Source organism: Macaca fascicularis, chromosome 4, assembly GCF_037993035.2.
Source record: "Macaca fascicularis isolate 582-1 chromosome 4, T2T-MFA8v1.1".
Classification (NCBI taxonomy): Eukaryota; Metazoa; Chordata; class Mammalia; order Primates; family Cercopithecidae; genus Macaca; species Macaca fascicularis.
In genome coordinates this window covers 153829038-153851430 of record NC_088378.1, presented here as the reverse complement: position 1 = coordinate 153851430, position 22393 = coordinate 153829038, and the positions used below count along the sequence as shown (strand labels likewise).

At 36.0% G+C, this 22393-nt stretch overlaps 1 long non-coding RNA gene across 1 annotated transcript in view; it reads right to left on the bottom strand.

Annotated features, from left to right (window-relative positions):
• Positions 1-436: 436 nt before the first annotated feature.
• LOC135970449 (uncharacterized) overlaps positions 437-22393 on the bottom strand; it is a 120594-nt gene continuing 98637 nt past the window's right edge. Inside the window, exons 10-11 of the long non-coding RNA XR_010586120.2 lie at positions 20978-21188; positions 437-3746 (exon numbers count right to left, since the gene is read on the bottom strand). This is a non-coding gene — a long non-coding RNA (uncharacterized lncRNA). The remainder of the gene's footprint in view (positions 3747-20977; positions 21189-22393) is intronic.

Below are 22393 nucleotides of genomic sequence, written 5' to 3'. Positions count from 1 at the left end.
ATAACATCATGTTGTATACTAACTATACTCAAGGACATTTATATTAAAAATAAATGAAAACAAATATGGAACTGTTGATTTCAAACCCAAATCAGAGCAGAATGGACCTGCCTGAAGTCTGTATCTTCTGTTTTAATATATACCTTAGAAGATGTTGCTGTGTAGGATATAATATGTCTAGAACAGTGTCTCTCACATCACAGGTGATTAACAAACATTACTGAATTGATGATGAATGACTGTGCTATGTGAACAATAACATTAAGCAGGTAAATCGCCCCTTGTTAAACTTCTTATGCACTTCTAGTCCCCAAGAAACCCTGTATATGTGACAGACATAGAAAACATGCTAGCTAGAAAAAAAAATTAGAAGGATAGTTAAGAAGAAAAGGGTCAAGGAGAGAAAATGAAAAGAAAGACAAAATTGATGACTCTCTTTTTGTATTCAGCACTGTATTCCTAGAATAAAATTTTCTTTATTCAACAGCAGAGTTAATTTACATCCACTAAGCCCAGGACAAGGCATCAGAAGGTGAGAAGGAGCAATTCTAAGGCATTGAGGGTATTACTTTCTTTCAAAAATGGGAAAACACAGACACAGTTGCTGGCAGTTTCTAGCAGTAACTTAAGGTGTTTTAGAAAATATTCCTACAGAAACACAAGTATCATGACAGGCTTCAGGTAGGTGGTGTGTATTTTTACTTTTTGCAGTAGACACAAACAGGAAGAAAGTTCCAGCTTCCACTTGTGAGGCTCATTGAAGCTAAATCAAGCATTGCTCAGTTCAGAGGAATGGGTTAATTTTCTATTCACTGAATTCTGCATGTCTGACAGGTTGTTGATGATTTATTTTTATTTGCTTAGCTTCTTCCAGGTTGCATCATCTGGAATTCTCTCAGCTCGATCAAAATTTAGTTCTTATCAATGAACAGCCACTCATTCCAGTCTTTTAAGGAGGACCGTGCCTGCACCTGCTCAGTGCACACTCACCCGGTGACCTCTGGCAGAAGGTGCTGCTGCTTTCATGAAAATGTTCTCATGCAACACCATCCTCAGTGCTCATTGCAACAGCCTGTCCTCAAATTGAAGCTGCAGCAGATCAGTGGTGTGCTCGTAAAGGTTTAGTAATAGGCTCTGGGGTGTTGACTTTGTGAGAAGGGGACCCTCATCTGTAGCATTTGTCAGTTTCTATGGGTAGAACTACACCTACCATGACCTATTTTGGTATTTATATGAAGCCACAGAGCCCAGAGTTGGAAAGAGATGTAACAATTGATTCTCAGGAGCTGGTGCAAGCTGGCTGCAGCACACCTCTCTGTGTGTAGCTAACCGCCCCCCAGGTCCTTCCTGAAACCCACTCTTCCTTAACCTCTGAGGTCGAATACCATATCAAGATTTCTCTTAAGAGTATATACTTAGAAAGGTCTCATGGCTGGTTTTCCTCTATAGAATTCCCACAGGGGCATATATATATTTGTTCAACTTTCTGACAACGTGACTCTGTGATCCTGCCATTAAAAATCACCATCCCATCCTCTGACCTCCCTTTTCCTTCTCTCCTTCCTCTTTAGCTCTGTTCCACCTCTCCCCGCTCCACTGCTGCCTTCTTTCTACTAGTCCCACAAATAGTTCCCCTGATCTCCTGTCCTTCATTTTTTTTTAACTATTTCCCTCACAATGACCCAAATCATGGAAGTAGCCTGTCCCTCCTGATCCCAGCAAGTGTCTGAAGACTATGCTGCCCTTGTCCAAGAAAAGAAATGGCATTCTTTCTGTTCACCTCATTGAGTGAGATGGAGGAATCAGAGTACTGCTTTCTTCCTCCGGCCTCTTCCTGGCCACTGTTGCATTCACATTTCTAAAAACTAACTATATTTTGTGGTACCTCTTATGTTCTGATGTCATTTCTCTCCATTCCTGTTGCTTTTATCTGTAATTTCCAGGAAAGGCACTAAACATCCCTGATGAGTTAAGCGCCAGATTCAAAAGTTTTTCCATTTCCCTTTGTTTTGTCATTATTCTGATGAATTTCAGCTACCATTTACTTTTATAAGCACACTCTGGCTTTTTGCCCTCATGCATCATTTATTCTAGCCAAAACGAACCATTTTCTCACATACACATTTTCTTCTCTCCTGTCTCAGTAGCTATGGCAATTATTTTCCTCTTGGTCCCTACCCCACTCCATTTTCTACCTCAAGCTGTGCTCCACTGAGCTGTTCCTATTGACCGTGTTTCTTGTTGGGATCAGCTGGTGAGAGTTCAAGCAGGGAGGTTGGAGAGTGGGAAGAGAGAGGTTGAGGCTTTTCCTCCTGTCTCCTCCTGTCTCTTCCTGTCTCCTGTCTCCTGTCTCCCTCTTCTCCTGCATCAGCATCATGGCTCTTGCAGTGGCTGCATCCCTCTAGGATGAGCCATTCTGTCAGACCATTCTTTCCACGTGGCTACACTCTTTACTAGCTCCTTGAACACTCTTTCCTAGGAGTGACTTCTCACTGTTGCCTGTCCCTAGGCCCCTCATGTCCCTTGTCCACATCCTTAACTTTGCCAGCCATCTCCATAAATAGTTATTTCGTTATGGTCTTTCCAGAGCTCCGTAAGATTACACCTGAGGTTTCCTGCAAAGATACTCACTACTCTGGTACCAGAGCTAATACGAACTGTTCCATCTGGAGTTCCCCATACAGCATTCTGTCCATGCGAACATCTTATTTCTCTATAAGGTCTAGACCAAATGCTACCTACTATATAAAATGATATTCCTGTGTTTCTCCCAGTTGAAATAATATCCCCCGTCTTAGAAATCCAAAGGCATTTATCTACAGATCTTTTAATGGGTATGCATAATTTACCTGAATAAAAAACAGTATATGTCTTATCTCTGTCAGATGGGAAGGTGGGATTTAACTTTGATCCCTAAGTGCCAGTGCAGGGTCCTTCAATAAATACTCTGCAAGTATCTGTTGCATGAATGGGCAAGTTATGAGTGTTGTCATCTTTCATTTCTCTACCACTTATATTTTGCCTAGCTCATCTTAACTACTAATAAGCACTCCCTTAAGCATAGGCTTTATGTTGCATTTTCTTTTTCTTACCTTTCTATCTCACAAGTTACATTTCTTTATTTTAATCTGCTCAGGCTGCTGTAACAAAATACTGTGGACTGTGTGGATTCAACAGCAGACATTTCTTTCTCACAGTTCTGGAGGCTGGCAGTCTCATGATCAGGGTGCCCATTGATTTGGTTCCTTGTGAAGGCTCTCTTCCTGCCTCATAGACAACCATCTTCTTGTTGTGTCCTTTTATGGTGGGGGTAGAGGAGAGAGAGAGAATACAAGAGCATATGCGATCAAGTGAGCATTCTCTGACCTTTCCTTATAAGAGCATTAATCCCTTCATGAGGACCCCATCCTCATAACCTCATCTAAACCCAATTACCTCCCCAAAGTTCCATCTCTGGAGATCATCATATTGAGGATTAGAGCTTTGACATATAAATTTTGGGGGGACACCATTCAGTCCCTAGTGCATTTCTATAGTTAAACTCATTGATAAAGTTGAGTCCTAAGTTTCTTACATTTTTCTTTTGCAGTATCAGACTTGCGTCTCTCACTGTCAACTTTGTATTCCTATATGTAGTCATCACTACTTTAATCTTCCACTATCCCATTTTGATAGAAAGATCCTGCTCTTCAAAAAAGCTCCCCAGCTTGATGTTCACACTTCTTCTGAAAGTTATCTGTATTCTCCTAATAAGGCCAAATCAGAAACTCGGAGTCATCTTTTCATACAATTTCTTTGACTTCTTGACTCTACCTTCGTAAATTCCCTTGCGTATAAAATATTTTTTTCTATAAACACTTCAATCATAATTTATTTTTCCATTTATTTTTTGCCAAACGTATGCTATATACTAAAGAGTTTCTATATTTCCCATGTTTGCATCATTATAATATATAGGCCTATGCTATTTGAGAGCTAGAATAAATATTAGAAGCCAAGTTCACCATCTTTATTTTACAGAGAGCTCAATGGGAACAAAAGGGGTCAAATGATTCACTTAATCTCACACATATGGGTAGTGTGGTAAAGCTGGACCGAGAGTCTAAATCTCATGACACTCAATGTAACATTTTTTTCACTTGCCCAGGATTCAGCCTCTATCCCGCTGCCAGATTAATGTTTATCCTCACTGGCCTATTCGTGTCATACTCTTGCTTATTAACTGCTCGTGGTTTTTATTCTCCATTACCTTATAGAGTTAAGTCACTCCGGCATTCAGTTAAGTACACTGCATCTACATGCTCCACTTCCAGCTTTTTTCACTGCTCCAATATGTGTAAACTTATTTGTTTTACACATGTTATGTAACTTGTTCTTTTCTAGCTACACTCTATGCTCTTCTACCTTCATATCTAATGCTTATCCTTTTACTTTCTTTTCTTTAAATGTACCTGCCCCCATCCCTGACCATCTTTTGGAATACATTATAAATGCCATGTTTTTCATTATGCATTTTGATATTCCCTTAACTGGATATACTATCTCCCCACTATAACTCACCTTTACATTTTGTCTGTGATTTGTTATTGGAAGTAATTAATTCTACCTTATACAGTGGTCTAAGCATAGTTGCCTCTTTCCATTTTCCTGTCCCTACTTATGCACCTTTATGTCTCTCATAGCACCAGGCCTAGTATTTTGTATAAAATGGACACTAAATGTTGATAAGTGTTAGTATTTGATAGTCCAAGCCATCGAAGTTAGGTGTTTCATGCACTTGCTTGCTTATTTTTATACATTAGTATTTTTGCTCTAATCTCTTAAGATGCATATCTCACAAATACATTTAAAAATAGTTATTTATCTGTGGGATGGTGGTGCTGTGAAGTTATGGTACAGAATCTTCCTCCTCCAATAAAAAAAGCAAAACAAAAACAACCCTGCCAATTTTCCCATCAGCAGAAAGAAATGGGGAAGGATTATAACCTCAAAAAATTATGACCAATGAAGTAACAGAAAATTCTGGTGTCATGGCCAGGTCAACAGAATTCCCAACTCTTCTTCCACCTACAGAAGCGACACAGGGGATGTAAGAAGTGACAGAAATCCTGAATCTGAATGCTCTGTAACTTGAAAGGAGTGGGATGAAGGGATGAATTGATGGGTCTGGGAAAATCAAGATAAAACACTTAGTGGATGCTCTACAAATCACATCTGGACCTTGGCAGAAGCAGGAAGGGCCACAGATTCTCTTGCTCCAGCATACAGTGCTAAATTAGGGAAGTGAGCCAAAGCCCAAAAGACTTGAATTCATGCCAAGCTTGGTGTAATGGAGTCCAATGAAGAACATCTGGTGGGATCTCAGCAAGAAGAGTAAACCCAGGACCTCCTCAAAGACTGCAATCAGTCCCAGCTGTGCTTCCCACTCTCTTCTGTCTGTTCTCTGTACCTTCTAGTACATAGGGGGAAGAGAAATAATCCCAGGTAAGGTAAGAGTGATGTCAAGGAGAAACCACATACACCATTTCATAGTAAATATAAGATATTAACAAAGGTGCAAGAGGAAAAAAATGGTTTGAGAGTGATGAAAATATATTACAGCCCCAAAATAAAAATATATCAATATATAAATGGAGAAAGGCGTTGATTTTAAAACATAACACAGATAATCCAATTTGAAAGAATATACAATCCAAGGAACTAAAATTCCTTTGTTGGTGTTTTGCATTTATTGAATAATCCAATAAGGACATAGATTTAGTAAAACAAGGAAAGCACAATAATGTAATAAAAGATCAGAATTATGAGAAAAGGAATATTCTAAGAAAAAAAACTATGATACAAAATAAACAGTATAGATAAAAAAATTAGAAGCAGCAGGACATAGAAGTCATCATGGAGATAATGATTTATTTAGTTATAGTGAATAAAAATAAACTGACAACAGGTTTAAATAATTAGACAATAGGTATATAAACTATAGTGCATCCACCATAAGGCTATTGATACTGCTGAAGTAAAGACACCAACAAATAGAACAGAAAATAATGAGAGATATAGAAGAGGGAAATTTACCTAAAGTAAATGAATGACTAAATATACAGCACATGTCAAGAAAAGTTAATAAAAAACTAATAAAAACATATTTAGTTATTAAATTTCAAAAATCCATTCTTCAAGTTTCAGGAAAAAAAAGCAAGTTACATAACAAGTGGGAAATCTGATTGGCCTCAGAATAAATATTGAGTTTCAGAAACAATGTAACAAAGTCTCCATTATATAGAGCAAATTGCTCTTCAGTTATAAATACAACAGAAAGGCATTTCTATACATTAAATAACAGGTTTAATGAAATTTTACAAAAATGAAACTTAAACCCTACTTGAAGATTAAATGCAACCGATGAGGAGATAAATCATAATAAAAAATACAGAAATTGTATTCGTTATTATGTATAACCATGGTTATACAACAGGTGGCTGAACACTTACTTCATTTAAGTATGACCTAAGATAAAACAACTGAGGTAATTATTATTGCAGAGTAGAACAGATATATAATAAACCATCACAAATTAAATATTATAAAATCAAAGTCAGAAGAAAAGAGAAATAGAGGTTCCATATTATATCATCTTTCAGAGAAGGAGTTAATTAATGATGATTACTGAAATTAAAATATGTAATTTCAATCTATGCTGACTACAAGTTATTGATAGTTATTAATTTTTTAATTTAGAGGGACATTTTGGTACATGTTACCTGATATGATGAAGACAATATGAAGTCCTACAATTCTTTCATTCACCTTAGTCGCATTTTTTATTATATTCATGTCAAATTAAAATTATTAGCTGCTATTTAAAAATAGCATTTATCCAAGCATATTACTTAGAAATTATGTTGTCTTTTCCTTTCTCATCTACAAAATTTTGTCTCAATTTTTATTTCCTTCTCAACATATATAGAAAAGTTGTTTAAATAATCTATATGGAATATTAATGGTATTATTTCTATTTCAAGTAATTTATTGCTTTCATTAAAATCATGTCAGATTAAAATTGCTAGATGCAATTTTTTAATAACTTTTTCCTAGTTTTTAGTTTGGCTTAATTTAGTTTAGGTTGAATATGCATTATCACTTAAAATTGGCATGATATCGCTTCAAAATTATTTTGGTAAATTAATTTTTGACATAATTATTAAAAGTCCATAGAAAATTATTGGGAAGACCACGCTACAAAGATAAGACTCCTACTGAAGGAGGTGGAGCAAGGTGGCCGACTAGAACCCTCCAGAAATTCCCTCCCTCAACCTCTGCAGGAACATAAAATCAAACAATTATCCATGCAAAAAAGCACCTTCATAAGAACCAAAAATATCAGGTGAGTGATCAGAGTATCTGGGTTTAGCATAATAACTAGGACACATTGAAGAGGGTAGGAAGGAGAGTCTCTCATGTTCCCTACACTATCCCTACCCCAACTCCCAGCAGCACAGTCAAGAGAGAAAATCTGTGCTTGGAGGAGGCAGAGCAAAGTGAATTTGGAGCTTGGCATTGGAACTCAGTCCCACCGTGTCATAGTCAGAACACAGCACAGGGCAGAATTCTGTTGATGCCATTAAGGCAAGCCCTGGGCCAGAGGAGACTTCATCACCCAAGCAGGAGGCAACTGAGTCCCAAACAAACAAGGCCAGACTGTGAAGACTAGAACAAATATCTTAACGATTCAATGCCCAAACAAAGACAAATGTTCATAAGCATGAAGGACATCCAGGAAAATATTACCTCACCAAACAGACTAAATAAGGCACCAGTGAACAACCCTCGAGTGACAGAGATATAATCTCTCAGATAGGAAATTCAAAATAAATATTTTGAGGCAGCTCAGCCAACTTCAAGATAACACAGAGAAGGAATTCATAAATCTATCCAAAAAATTTAACAAAGACATTGACATTTAAAAAACTGGAGCTGAAAAATTAAATAGATAGACTCAAAAATGCAACACTGTCTTAACAACAGAATTAAGCAAAAGAAGGAAGTAGTGAACTCAAAGATGAGCTATTTAAAAATAGGAAGAGAAGAAAAAATAAAAAGAATACAGCGTGCTTACAAAATCTAAAAAAAAGTCTCTAAAAGGCAAAATTAAGAGTTATTGTCCACAAAGAGGATGTAGATAAAGAGATCAGGGTAGAAAATTTATTCAAATAAATAATAAAGTACTTTCCAAACCTGGGTAAAATTATTAATATTCAGGTACAAGAAGTTCACAGAACATCGAGACACAATCCATATAAGACTGTCCCAAGGCATATAATCAGCTCCCAAAGGTCAAAAACAAAGGATCTGAAAAGCAGCAAGATTAAAGCAAGTAACATCTAAGGTCTGATACATCTAGCAACAGACTTCTCAGAGGAACCCTTACAGGCCTGGAGGGAATGAGAATCACATATCCAAAGTGCTAAAGGGAAAAAAAAGCTCCAGCTAAGGAAACTGTACCCAGCATAGCTATTTTTCAAATACAAAGGAGAAATAAAGACTTTCCCAGATGAACAAAACCTGAGATAATTCATCATCACCAGACGTGTCTTATAAGAAATGTTAAAGGGAGTTTTCCAACTGCAAGAAAGGATGCTATCATGAAGCAAGAAATCACCTAAAGGTAGAAAAGTCACTGGAAAAAGTTAAGTACACAGAATTCTCTAATACTGCCATTGCAGTGTGTAAACCATGCATACATTTAGTATAAAGACTAAGAAGCAAATCTATAAGAAATAATAACTCCAAAGATTTGTTAAGAGATAGGAATTGTAAGAAGATATATAGATACAACATACAACAAAAAGTCAAAAACTAGGGGGATGGAGTTAAACCGTGGAGTATTTTAATTTTTCTTTGCTTCTGTCTTTTCTTCTTTGGGATCAAAGTTAAGTTGTCATCAGTTTAAAATAACTTGTTACAACTCTAATATATTTGTTTCAACCCTTATTGTAACCATAAAGCAAAAATCTAACAAATACACTAAAAAGGAAAAATGAATTAAAACATACTGCCAGAGAAAATCATTTATCCACAAAGCCAGTAAGAAAGAGAAGATTTATTGACACTGAATATAAATTGACTACATTCTCCAGTTAAAAGACATGAAGTAGCTGAATAAAGAAATAAGACACAACTATGTGCTCTCTACAAGAAACTCACTTTACCTATAAAGACATGTGGACTGAGAGTAAAAATGGATGAAAAATAAGTAAAGATGGAAAAAGATATTTTGTGCAAACTGAAACCAACAAAGAACAATAAGTAGCTATACTTAAAGTACATTTGAAGTCAAAAACTGTAAAAAGAGACAAAAGTCATTATATAATGATTAATAAGTCAATTCAGCACGAGGATATAACAACTGTATTTAATTGTATTAAATATATATGCAACCAATTGTATTATATATGCAACCAAAATTAAAGCAATTGTTATGGTTTAAACTTGTGTCCTCACACAAATCTCATGTTCAATTGTAATCCCAGAGTTGGAGGTGGGACCTGGTGGAAGGTGATTAGATCATGGGGGTGGAGTTCTTATGAATGGTTTAGTGACATCACCCTTGGTACTATATAGCCAGTGAGTTCTCATGAGATCTGGATGTTTAAAAGTTTGTGTCATCTCCTTCATTTTTCTCTCTCTTCCTTCTGTTATGGTCACATAAGATGTGCTTGTTTCCCTTTGCCTTCTGCCACGATTGTAAGTTTACTGAGGCCTCCCCAGCCATGCTTCCTGGACACCCTGAAGAACCACTAGTGAATTAAGCCTCTTTTCTTTATAACTAACCACTCAGTCTCAGGTATTTCTTTATAGCAATGCAAGAACAGACTAATACATCACCCAGACATTTAAAGCGAGTATTAAAGATAGACTGCAGTACAATGATAGCAGAGGACCTCAAAACCCAGTTTCGGCAATGGACAGATCATCCAGGCAGAAAATCGACAAAGAAATATTGGAATTAAACTACATGCTAGGCTAAATCAACTTAACTGACATTTGTAGAACATTTCACCAAACAGATGCAGAAAACATTCTTCTCATCAGCACATGGAACATTCTCCAGGATCAACTATACGTTAAGCCACAAAACAAGTCTTAACAAATTCAGAAACATCAAAATCATATCAAGTTTCTTTTCTGACCACAGTAGAATAATACTCTAAACCAATAACAAGAAGAACTTTGGAAACTATAAAAATATATGAAAATTAAACAACTTGTTCTCAAACCACTAGTGGGTCAACAAAGAAATTAAGAAAATTTAAAATTTTTATTGAAACAAAAATGGAAAGAAAACATACCAAAACCTGTGGAATACAGCAAAAGCAGTACTAAGTGGAAAGTTTTTTGTTATAAATGGCTACATCATAAAAGTAGAAAGACTTCTAATAAACAACGTAATGGTACACCTTAAAGAGCTAAACCCAAACCAAACCTAAAATTAGTAGAAGACAAGAAATAATGCATGTCAAAACAGAAATAAAAATTGAGACTAAAAAAAAAAAAAAAGAGATCAACAAAAGAACTTGGGTTTTTGAAAAGATAAAATTTGGAAACTTTTAGCGAGACTAAGACAAAAACAGAAGAACCAATAAATAAAATTGGAGAAAAAAGAAGACATTACAACTGATGTCACAGAAATGCAAAGAACCGTTATAGACTATGATGAGCATCTATATGCTAGTAAATTAGAAAACATAATAGAAATGTATGAATTTAGTCTAGAAACATACAAACTATGAAGGTTTTACCATAAACAAATAGAAAACCTGCACAGACCAGTAATAAGTAATGAAGTAGAAACAGTAATAAAAAGTCTCATCAAAGAAAAGCTGAGGAACTGATAGCTTCACTGTTGAATTCTATGAAACATTTAAAGAAAAATAACACCAATCCTACTCAAACTCTTCAGAAAATTGAAGAGGAAGGAATACTTCCAAACTCATTCTAGATGGCTAGTATTACCCTGATACTAAAACCAGACAGAGACTTGACAACAACAAAAACTACAGGCCTGTAGTTTCCCTGATCAACATAGATGCAAAAAGCCTCAAAAAACTAACAAACCAACTTCACCAACGCATTAAAAAGATCATTAAGGCCGGGTGCAGTGGCTCACACCTGTAATCCTAGCACTTTGGGAGGCTGAGGTGGGCAGATCCACGAGGTCAGGAGATTGAGATCATCCTGGCTAACACAGTGAAACCCTATCTCTAATAAAAATACAAAAATGTGGCCGGGCGTGGTGGCAGGTGCCTGTAGTCCCAGCTACTTGGGAGACTGAGGCAGGAGAATGGTGTGAACACAGGAGGTGGAGTTTGCAGTGAGCCAAGATCACGCCACTGCACTCCACGGTGACAGAGTGAGACTCCGTCTCAAAAAAAAAGAAAAAAAAATCATTAACACAACTAAATGAGATTCATCTCAGGGATAGAGTGACGTTTCAACATACACAATCCAGTCAACATAATACATCACATAATAAAATGAAGGATACCTCACATAACAGAATGAAGGGCAAAAATCATTTCAATCAATGTTGGAAAAGCATAAAATAAAATTTAACATCCTTTCATAAAAATACTCGCAATAAACTGGGTATAGAAGAAACATACCTCAACTTGATAAAAGCCATATAAAACAAACCCATGGCTCATGTCATACTGAATGGGGAAAGGCTGAAGGCATTTCCTCTAAGATCTGGAACAAGACAAGGATGCCCACTTTTACCACTTTTATTCAATATGGTACCAGAAGTCCCAACCAGGGCAATTAGGCAGGAAAAAGAAAGAACAGGCATTTAAACTGTAAAGGAAGAATTTGAATTGTCCTTGTTTGTGTCTTTATATTTAGAGAAACTTAAAGACTTTACCAAAAAAACTGGTAGAACTGATAAATTAATTCAGTCAATTTGCAGGATACAAGAATCATTAGCATTTCTATATGCCAACAGTGAACGATGTGGAAAAGAAATCAAGAAAGCAATCATTTTCACAATAGCCACAAAAAATACCTAGGAATAAATTTGACTAAAGTTTTTATCTCTATAATAAAAGCTACTAAACACTGATGAAAGAAATGGAAGAAAATGCACAAAAAAGAAAGATATCTCATGTTATGGATTAGAAGAATTAATACCATTTAAATATTAATATTACTCAAAGCAATCTACAGATTCAATGCACTCCCTATCAAATACCAATGGCATTCTTCAAGGAAATAGAAAAAACAATCGTAAAATTCCAATGGAACCAGAAAAGACCCCAAATAGCCAAAGCAATCCTGAGCAAAAAGAACAAAGCAGGAAATATCACACTACTATACTTTGAAATATACTACAAATCTATGGTAACCAAAACATAGTACTGGCATAAAAACAGACACATAGACCAATAAAACAGAATAGAGAACCCATAAATAATTCCTTGCATTTACAGCCAAGTCATTTTTGACAAAGTTGTTAAGAATATACATTAAGGAAAGGACAGTCTTTTCTATAAACAGCGCTGGGAAAACTGGATATCCATATGCAGAACAATAAAATTAGATTCCTATCTCACCATCTACAAAATTGACAAATGGGATCATATCAAACTAAAAAGCTTCTGTACAGCAAAGGAAGCAACCAACAAAGTGAAGAAACCACCTACAGAATTAGGTTGAATTAGAAGAATTATGCCCCTTCCCTCACCATATACAAAATTAGTAAAGAATATTTGCAAACTATCCAAAAATGGACTGCTAATCAGAATATATAAGTAACTCAATAGCAAAAAAAAAAAAAAAAAAAAAAAAAAAAAAAAAAAAAACCCTCCAAATAATCTGATTAAAAATGGGCAAAAGACCTTAAAAAGCATTTCTCCAAAGAAGACCAATGACCAACTGGTATATGAAAAAATGCTCAACATCAGGCCGGGCGCGGTGGCTCAAGCCTGTAATCCCAGCACTTTGGGAGGCCGAGACGGGCGGATCACGAGGTCAGGAGATCGAGACCATCCTGGGTAACACAGTGAAACCCCGTCTCTACTAAAGATACAAAAACTTAGCCGGGCGAGGTGGCAGGCGCCTGTAGTCCCAGCTACTCGGGAGGCTGAGGCAGGAGAATGGCGTGAACCCGGGAGGCGGAGCTTGCAGTGAGCTGAGATCCGGCCACTGCACTCCAGCCTGGGTGACAGAGCGAGACTCCGTCTAAAAAAAAAAAAAAAAAAAAAATGCTCAACATCATCAAGGAAATCAAAATCAAAATCAGATACCATCTCACCCCAGTTAAAATGTGTTATCAAAATAGAGAAAATAAATGCTGCCAAAGATGTAGAGAAAGGGGAACACTTGCACACTGTTAGTGGGAATGTAAATTAGCACAGTCACTATGAAAAATAATATAGAGGCTCCTCAAAAATCAAAAATACAACTACCATATGACCTAGCAATCCTATTGCTGGGTATATATCCAAAAGAATGGAAATCAGTATATTGAAGAGAGATCTGAACTTCCCCCTCTTTATTTTTGCAGCACTATTCACAATAGTCAAGATATAGAATCAACCTAAGGGTCCATCAATGGATTAATGGATAAAAAGAAAATGTGGTGTATATACATAGGCAATGGAATATTATTCATCCATAAAGAAAAGAATGAAATCCTATCATTTGCAGTAACGTGGACTGAACTGGAGGACATTATGTTAAGTGAAATAAGCCAGGCACAGAGAGACATATCACGTTCTCACTCATAACTGGGAGCTAAAAATATAGATCTCATAAAAGTAGTGGATAGACCGGTGGCTACCAGAGGCTAAAAAGGTTTGTGAGGGCAGGGGATAGAAGGAATACTACCTGGTGTTTGATAGCACAATAGGGTGACTACAGTCAATAATAACAACTTATTGACTATTTAAAAATAGCAAAGAGAATTTGGAATGTTTCCAACACAGAGAAATGATAAATGTTTAAGATAATGGATACTCCAGTTACCTGGATTTAATCATTACACATTGTATGCTTGTATCAAAATATCACATGTACCCCATAACTGTGCGTAACTATTATGTATCCAAAAAAAAAAGTAAATATTTAAAAAAACACAAGTCTCCTACTACATAGTGAAGGGCAAAGAAAATCAGCTTTGGTCAGACTTCTGAGACAATCCTAAGTAGCTGAGATTTGAGCTGCTTTGTTTGTTACTTCCAAGAAAAATGTGAAGTTTCCTTTCCCCCCCATAATTTTTAACCCCCACCTATTCTATCTTCTAGCCATCACTTCTTTTGTTTAATTCACCATATAGTTGATGTACGCAGCAGGAGGAGATTGTCTAGGGAGACAGAAGAAGAAAGCAAAATAAATGAAGGCTGGTAAGGATTAGAGGAGTGAATGGATACTCATCTCTATTAGTCAGGATTGGCTAGGTCCTGTGATGGTAGCAAATTATCCCAGAGTCTCAATGTCAGTAGTACAACAAAGTCTGATAAAGTCAGGAAGCTCCTCCTGGCATAAAAAGCTCTTCCAAAGCTATTGCTCAAAGAGCCAGACTGTCACTATCTTGTAACTCTGCCATCTTATTAGGCAATCCCAACAAGAAAGAATGGACAGCAGTGATCCCCAACCCCTGGGCTGCAGAACGGTACCCATCCGTGGCCTGTTAGGAACTGGGCCACACAGCAGAAGGTGAGCAGCGGGCCATCAAGCATTACCACCTGAGCGCCACCTCCTGTCAGATCAGCAGGAACATTAGATTCTCCTGGAGCGTGAACCCTGTGGTGAACTGCACACATGTGAGGAATCTAGGTTGCATGCTCCTTATGAGAATCTAATGCCTGATGATCTGAAGTGGAACAGTTTCAAGTTTCATCCTGAAACCATTACTGTGGAAAATTTGCCTTCCTTGAAACCAGTCCCTGGTACCAAAAAGTTTGGGGATTGCTGATATAGAGGACTCATTCTTGCTTATTTTTTCCATGGGACTAAAAGTGGAAAACCCCAGTGTGTGTAGCCCATTGACCAGAAATAGTCATGTCATCTGGTCTAACTGCAAGAGGAGGTAGGGAGTACAGTATTCCTGTGTGTTTAAGAAGAGGAAAATAAAACAGGATTTGGAGAACACTTAATATTGCCTCTTCTATGTGATGTGAAAGTGAGAAAATTATGTGATTAAACATAATAGCCTGCAAAGCTAAAGAAACAGAATGCCTAAAACATCATATTGCATATACATTATAACAGAAAGATAAAAGTCTGAGAATAAATCGCTAGCGAAAAACATGCTCAAATATATGAGACCAATTTGTTTTTTGTTACTTGTAACACTGCCCATAATAGGGAAAATCAGGAGAAAAATTGTTTACACCTAAACAAATTAAGGCATATCCATGCCACAGAATATCACCAAGAAATTTAGAAGAATGAGTTACATCTGTATACAAAATTTACTGTATGCCAACAAATTCGATATTCTAGATGAAATGGACAAATTCTGAGAACGATACAAACTACCAAAACGGACCTAATTTTTTTTTTCCAATGAAGAGCCCTAGAACAATTAAGGTGAATGAATTCATAATCAAAAAACTTCTCACAAATAAAGTTTCAGGACCAGTTGTCATCAGTTAATTCTACCAAAGGTTTAAAGAAGAATTTACACCAATCTTTCACAAACTCTTCTGAAAAAATAAAGAGGCCATAAGCAAATCTGAAGGGGAGGAAACACTTCCCAACTCATTCCATGATGCCAGTATTACCCTGCTATCAAAATCACATGCAGATATCACATGGGAAAAAAATCACTAAGCAGGCCAATATATTTTATGACTATAGATCTTCAACAAAATACTAGCAAACCAAAAACAGCAGCGTTTACAATGAGTTGTACACAATGACCAAGTGTGTTTTATCCCAAGAACTCATAATTGTTTCAACATATGAAAATCAATGTAATATATCATATGAATACAATAAAGAACAAAAAATACATTTTTATCTCAATAATGCAAGAAAATCATGTGACAAAATTTAACACATTTCTATGATAAAAACCCTTAACAAATTAGGAATATAAAAGAACTTAATCTGATAAAGCATATTTATGATAAACCTAAATGCTCCCTATGGTTAGGAGCAAAACAAGGATGTCTGTTCTTGCTGCTTTTATCTAATATTGTAAGTGAGGTACTAGCCAGGGCATTTAAGCAAGAATATAAAACACACGATATATAGATAAGAAAGAAAAGAGTAAAACAATCTCTCTGACATTTTTTTTTCTATACAAAAATCTCAAGGATTTCACAAAAACAAAACAAAAAACAGCTAAAAACAAGTTCTACAAGGGTGCAGTATACAAAATTAACATACCAAAGCCAATTGTATTTCTATACACTGATAATGAACAATCTGAAAATAAAATTAAGAAAACAATTTCATTTACAATGGTGTCAAAGATAATATATTAATATAATTTTTAAAGTGTAAGAAGTGTAAGACTTATGTACCAAATACTATAAAACATCATTGAAAGTAGCAAACTAACAAAGACTAAATAAATTTTAAAAACCCTATGTTCATAGAATGAAAGAATATTGTTAAGATGGCAATACTCAAATTGATCTACACATTCAACACAATTCTTATCAAAATCTCAGCTTATTTATTTCCAGAAAGTTGCAAGCTGATTCTAAAATTATCTCACGCCTTCTGCCAAAGTTAAATCAGAATGGATGAAAAACCTAAAAACAATAGCTTAGACTCTAAACTCTTATGAGAAAAGATATGCATAAATCTTCATGACCTTGGGTTAGACAATGGTTTCTTACATATAATATCAAAAGTACAAGTAATAAAATAAATGTTAGATTTCATTAAACAAATGTAAAAGTGTACATCAAAGGACATTACCAAGAAAATGAAAAGACAACCTCTTCGCAAGTTGTATAACAGATAAGGGTCTAGTATCCAGAATATATAAAGAACTCTTACAACTCAACGAGAAAACAGATGAAAGGTGTGAATAGACATTTCTCCAATGATGATAGACACATTCCCATGAGCACATGAAAAGATGCTCAACATCATTAAACCCAAACCACAATGAGGTGCCACTTCACCCCCACTAGAGGCTATTATCAGAAAAACAGACAACAACAAGGATGTGTGGTTATCTTCCAATATATCTGATGTGATTGTAAAATGGTGTCTCCACATTGAAAAACAGTATGACAGTTTCTTAAAGCTAGTGTTACCATGCCTGAAACCAGGTGCTACAATGTGACCCAACAATTCAAATCCTAGGCACATATGCAAGAGAGATGAAAACATATGTACATAAAACATATCCTTATAAACACTTGTACATGAATAGTCATAGCAGCATTATTCATAATAGCTAAAAAGTAGAGACAACACAAATGTCCATTGATTGGTAAATGGATAAACAAAATTTGTTATATATACACAGTGGTGCATTATTCAGCCATAAAAATGAATGAATTACTGATATATGCTACAACATGGGTAGACCTTGAACACATGCTATGTGAGAAAAGGCGGATGCAAAAGACCACAGATTCTACTCATGTAAAATGTCAATAGCAGGCAAATTCTTATACACACAAATTAGATTAGTGCTTGCCTGAGGTTTGGGGAAGGGAAGAATAATAAATAAGGAGTTTCTTTGTTTCTTTTTGGGTGATGACAATGTTCTGTAATTAGTATTATTGACGGCTGCACAACTTTGTGAATTTACTAAAACCCACTGAGTGGTTTAACATAAGAGTAAATTTTATGGTACCTGAAAAATAATTATGGTATGCAAAAATGCATAAGAAAAAAATTATCAAGTTATATTGCCAATGGAGAGAACAAAGTTGTAGGTTAAAATAGAATATAGTCCTAGCTATTTAAAATGTTTGCTTATCCATGTACACATTTATGTGTGAAAATGCATAAGAACTAAAGTGATGTATATTGAACTCTTAACAGTTGCTACTTCTGAAGAAGAGTACAGTATTGGGAAGATTTTTAAGGGAGGACTCTATACTTTGTCTTCTTTGAATGTTATATAAGGAGCACATGTTCATATGTTATAGAAAAACTAAAAGTAAAATAAAGTTAGGTGTTATAAAATATAAACACTATTTTACCCCACTTTCAATGCCCAGTTCAATTCTCCCCATTTTATAAAGTCTTCCCTACTCAGGCCGGGCGCGGTGGCTCATGCCTGTAATCCCAGCACTTTGGGAGGCCAAGGCAGGCAGATCACCTAAGGTTGGGAGTTCGAGACCACACTGACCAACATGAAGAAACCCCGCCTCTACTAAAAATACAAAATTAGCTGGGTTTGGTGGCCTGTAATCCCAGCTGCTCGGGAGGCTGAGGCAGGAGAATCGCTTGAACCCAGGAAGTGGAGGTTGCGGTGAACCAGAGATTGTGCCATTGCACTCCAGCCTGGGCAACAAGAGCGAAACTCTGTCTCAAAAAAATATATTAAAAAAAAAAAAAGTCTTCCCTACTCCATCATTTACTGATTTGTTTTATCTGCACTCTTAAAACTCTTTCCCTTTATACACTACATAATTTAGTGCCTTATCATACATTTAACTAAACTGATTACATGGGAGAACCCTTGATAAACTGTAAAACATAACATAAATGCCATGCCAATATCAATATGTTGGGCAATGTCTTTTGGAATTGTCAGTGTGAAATTAAGAATAGCAAAGCTAAAAATGGAGGCCAAGGTCAAAAGTTAGAAAAATTATGGGCGAGCTGCCAAACCTAAGTCCTTAAAATAATAGTGATGTCACAGGTCAAATGGAAGTTTTATATTTTGGGTTGACATAAAGACAGACTTCAAATATAATAATTTCTGCGCAAATCTAAGCAAGTGGTGTTTGGTAAGAAAGTAAGCAATTATAACAGGTCCAGAATTCTCATAGAAAAACGGTAACAACAACAAAAAAAACCAAGACGTAAGTGGAAAGGTACGTCCCAAAATAGTTTCAAAGGCAAAGTTTTTGTACATCGTATAGTTTTTATTTTTGCGCTCACATTTTCTCATATGTTACCCTCATTTTCCCAATTACATTGCAAGATTGGAATATACCAAGATTTGTTGGATTTAGGAAAAATGCTTATATTTATCATGCAGCCTCTATATGATTAGATTACATACCTGATTAGTTTTATTGATTTAACTGATAGGTACTGAGCAGTTACAGTGGGTTGAAAACTAAAAATTTACTTTCCAAAAATATTAAGTCTGTTCCAACTAAACCGAAAGTAAATATTGAGTGGTCATGATCACCTAATAAAACGTGTGGTGCCTGTTTCACAGGGGTCATGATAAATCTGACGTGGAAAATAAAGTAGAAGAGGGAGTTTGTCAGTGCTTGATTTTATCTGACTGTCCCAAACAGCCAAAGTGTCTGACTGAATTTTTAAAATTAATCCTTCTTTCTAACTTTCACTAATGGTATTATGATTATTGTTAATGTTCTAATAGCAGATAATATGTATTGAGGGTATACCTTGTACTGGGCCCTCAGCAGAACATTTTTATATGTAGTATCTCATTTAGTACACCAGTGCTATAAAGTAGTAACTATAATCACATATATTGGACAGACGAGAAAACAGGTTGAATGAGTATCAACAACTTTACCATGACCACATAGTAAGTGATAACGACATGACTCCATTTTGAGCCTAACTCTCCAATTTATGTTCTTTACTTAAATACTACTTAGCTATACAATACTTAATATCTGAACATCACTCAGGATCCTGGGTTCCCATCCTATCCTGCCATGGTCATCTCCTTCAGGACCTCAAAGGAAGTAATTGTCTAGAGCACAAGGGGAATTAGGACTTCAGCCTTCAACCCCAATAAAATAACTAGTGAATTAGTCTAGATTCTGCCAGTGACTCTTCTTGAGGAGGCAAATGCTGGGCAAAGTGGCCTCCTTTTGCCTTTTGTCCTGGGCCCACCATCCACTTACTGTGCCAGTGCTGAAGAAGTGTGAGTCTAGAAAGAAATGGTCAATCCAAGAGCAAGACGGAGTTTGAGCTAAACACAAAAAATACCCATTTTTTAAATTTGGCTAAATAACCAGGCACAAAAAATGCCAACATCAGCCTATCAAGGGAAATTCTGCAAATAATCTACTTCTATTATTTAGGATTTGATTAGATGATAAGACAGTGGATTTGATTAGATGATAAGAAAAGGAAACTTCCAGAGCTAAGGAGAATGAAAGCAATTTTCTCCAAAAGATGAGGGTTCTAGAAAGTTATTTCCAGTGTCTCCATTAACCTGGCAGGCAGGAATACACACTTTTAATTTGCCTGGAACTGATGACACCAGGAACAAATTAAATATGTAATCAATCATACTTTTAAATGGAAAAGCAATAGGTTTCTGCTTACAGATAGCTTGAGAGAGAGATCCAGAAGGTGTAGCATTCATCTGAGTGCAAAGCTCACATTAGAGAGAAACTTTACTTTACCTTTATGATTAATAAGGAAAAGATTTTCAAGACACCAGTTTTTTGTTTTTAGAAAGTGACATAATATGGAAATGAAAGAAAAAGAAAAAGGTAGAAATTAGGTTACTCCTGAGAAATCAGTGTTTATTTGGGCTAAAAATCAGTAACAATGCCAAAGAAAGAAAAAAAAGAATTCACATAAATTGGAAAGGAAATATGGCTGTTAATGAAAAGGAGCACACAAACAAACCTCCAATGCACAAAGCAATGAATCCCTCACTATCCCATATTTCAAATGAACCACTAGAGAGGGAAAAAATTGATAGCAACACTTGCAGCTGAAAAAACTCTTGCAGGGATAAATTATCCTCTTTCTTCATGTTGCATTTTCCCCATGATATTCCTCTTGGTATTAGGCAACTCTTTAAAAAGAAGATACTTGCAAGCACTGACCTCGCCTTTGACTATTTGTCTGTCTCCACAGTTCTTCGCAGATATTACTGAGCATCACCATAGATGTCCTTCTTCACCTCTTTATCCACAACTGAAGTATATCCACCTCAAAGCCTCCAGAAGTCCACACATTAGATCCATCAGCACAAATCTGCAAAAGCCATTTCTCACTGAGTGGATGATGATGCAATGTATTAGTCTTCTATCACCGTCTCTCTGATTATTTTCAAAGACATAGCTACTTATCATTAGTAATCTAGTTAGCGCTAGTAGAAACAGCAGCAGCAGCAAACATCCTATATACCCTCCTAACCCCACCTCATTCTTGTAAGATGTTGCTACTATTTGAATTATTATCCCATTTGTAACTTAACCTCAAATAGGAGATTATGGGTTTCTTTTTCTTTCTTTCTTTTTCCCAATGGGGCTAAAGCCAGCAGGGAATCTTCATTAAAATTCACCATAAGGCCCATTTGTTTGCCATTTCCCTTCCCCCAAGTCACATATTCCTCCCACCCTGCTGTGAACTGCTCAGAGCAGAGGAATGACCCGTGGAATCTCATGGTCCTGTGGAGGTCCAAATCAAGCTGCTCCTGTTTGCCAAATAAAGATGACATATATTTACCGTCTCTGGACACCCCTCCAAATAGTAGTATATTAACAACTTTATTTTATTCTGTATTTTAGGAAATGACATCACTTTCCTCATGAACAGGTGCAAATACTGCTGACATTTAGAACACTCCTCAAAGGTAGGGACTAAGGATCTAGGCTTGCATGATTGTTAGTTCTTACTGGAGACCAATATCAGAGGGCATTCTTGGGTGGTTATTATTGTTGTTTGGTTATTGCATTCTTCCTCTCTGTTCTGATGAGACATAACTATGCCAGAGTCATACTTCATATTCATCTATAGGAACATCTGGCCCATGTCTAACATTTAATTTCCACACCATTAGAGTCAAACAATACATGTACATCAGTAGATAATGTAATGCATTATCACACAAGGCAGAGAGTAGCAATTTATTAGCCTAATTTAAAATAGCCTTCAGCAAAAAATAGTGCATCTTAATTCAGAGTTTTGAATGGAATGACATGTTTTCAAGTAAAATTCAAAGGTATATACTCAGACATGCTTTGGAAAAAGTTTCCTACATATATTGTCTTCTGCATTATTCAAGGAGGGAAGATCAATTCTGTTTTTTATGTTCCAAACAAATCTAATCCATAATAATACAAAAAAAAAAAATAGCCTTGGGAGAAAATAAGAAAAGGAATTCCTTGGAACTTAGAAATCACAACTTCAGTGTACAGGCTGCTAAGAATCTCTTTGCACATACTTAAAATCACAAAAAATTTTTTGCTTTGAATGTAGCATGAATTTTGTCTCTATTTCCTCTCTAAGACATTTTCATTAC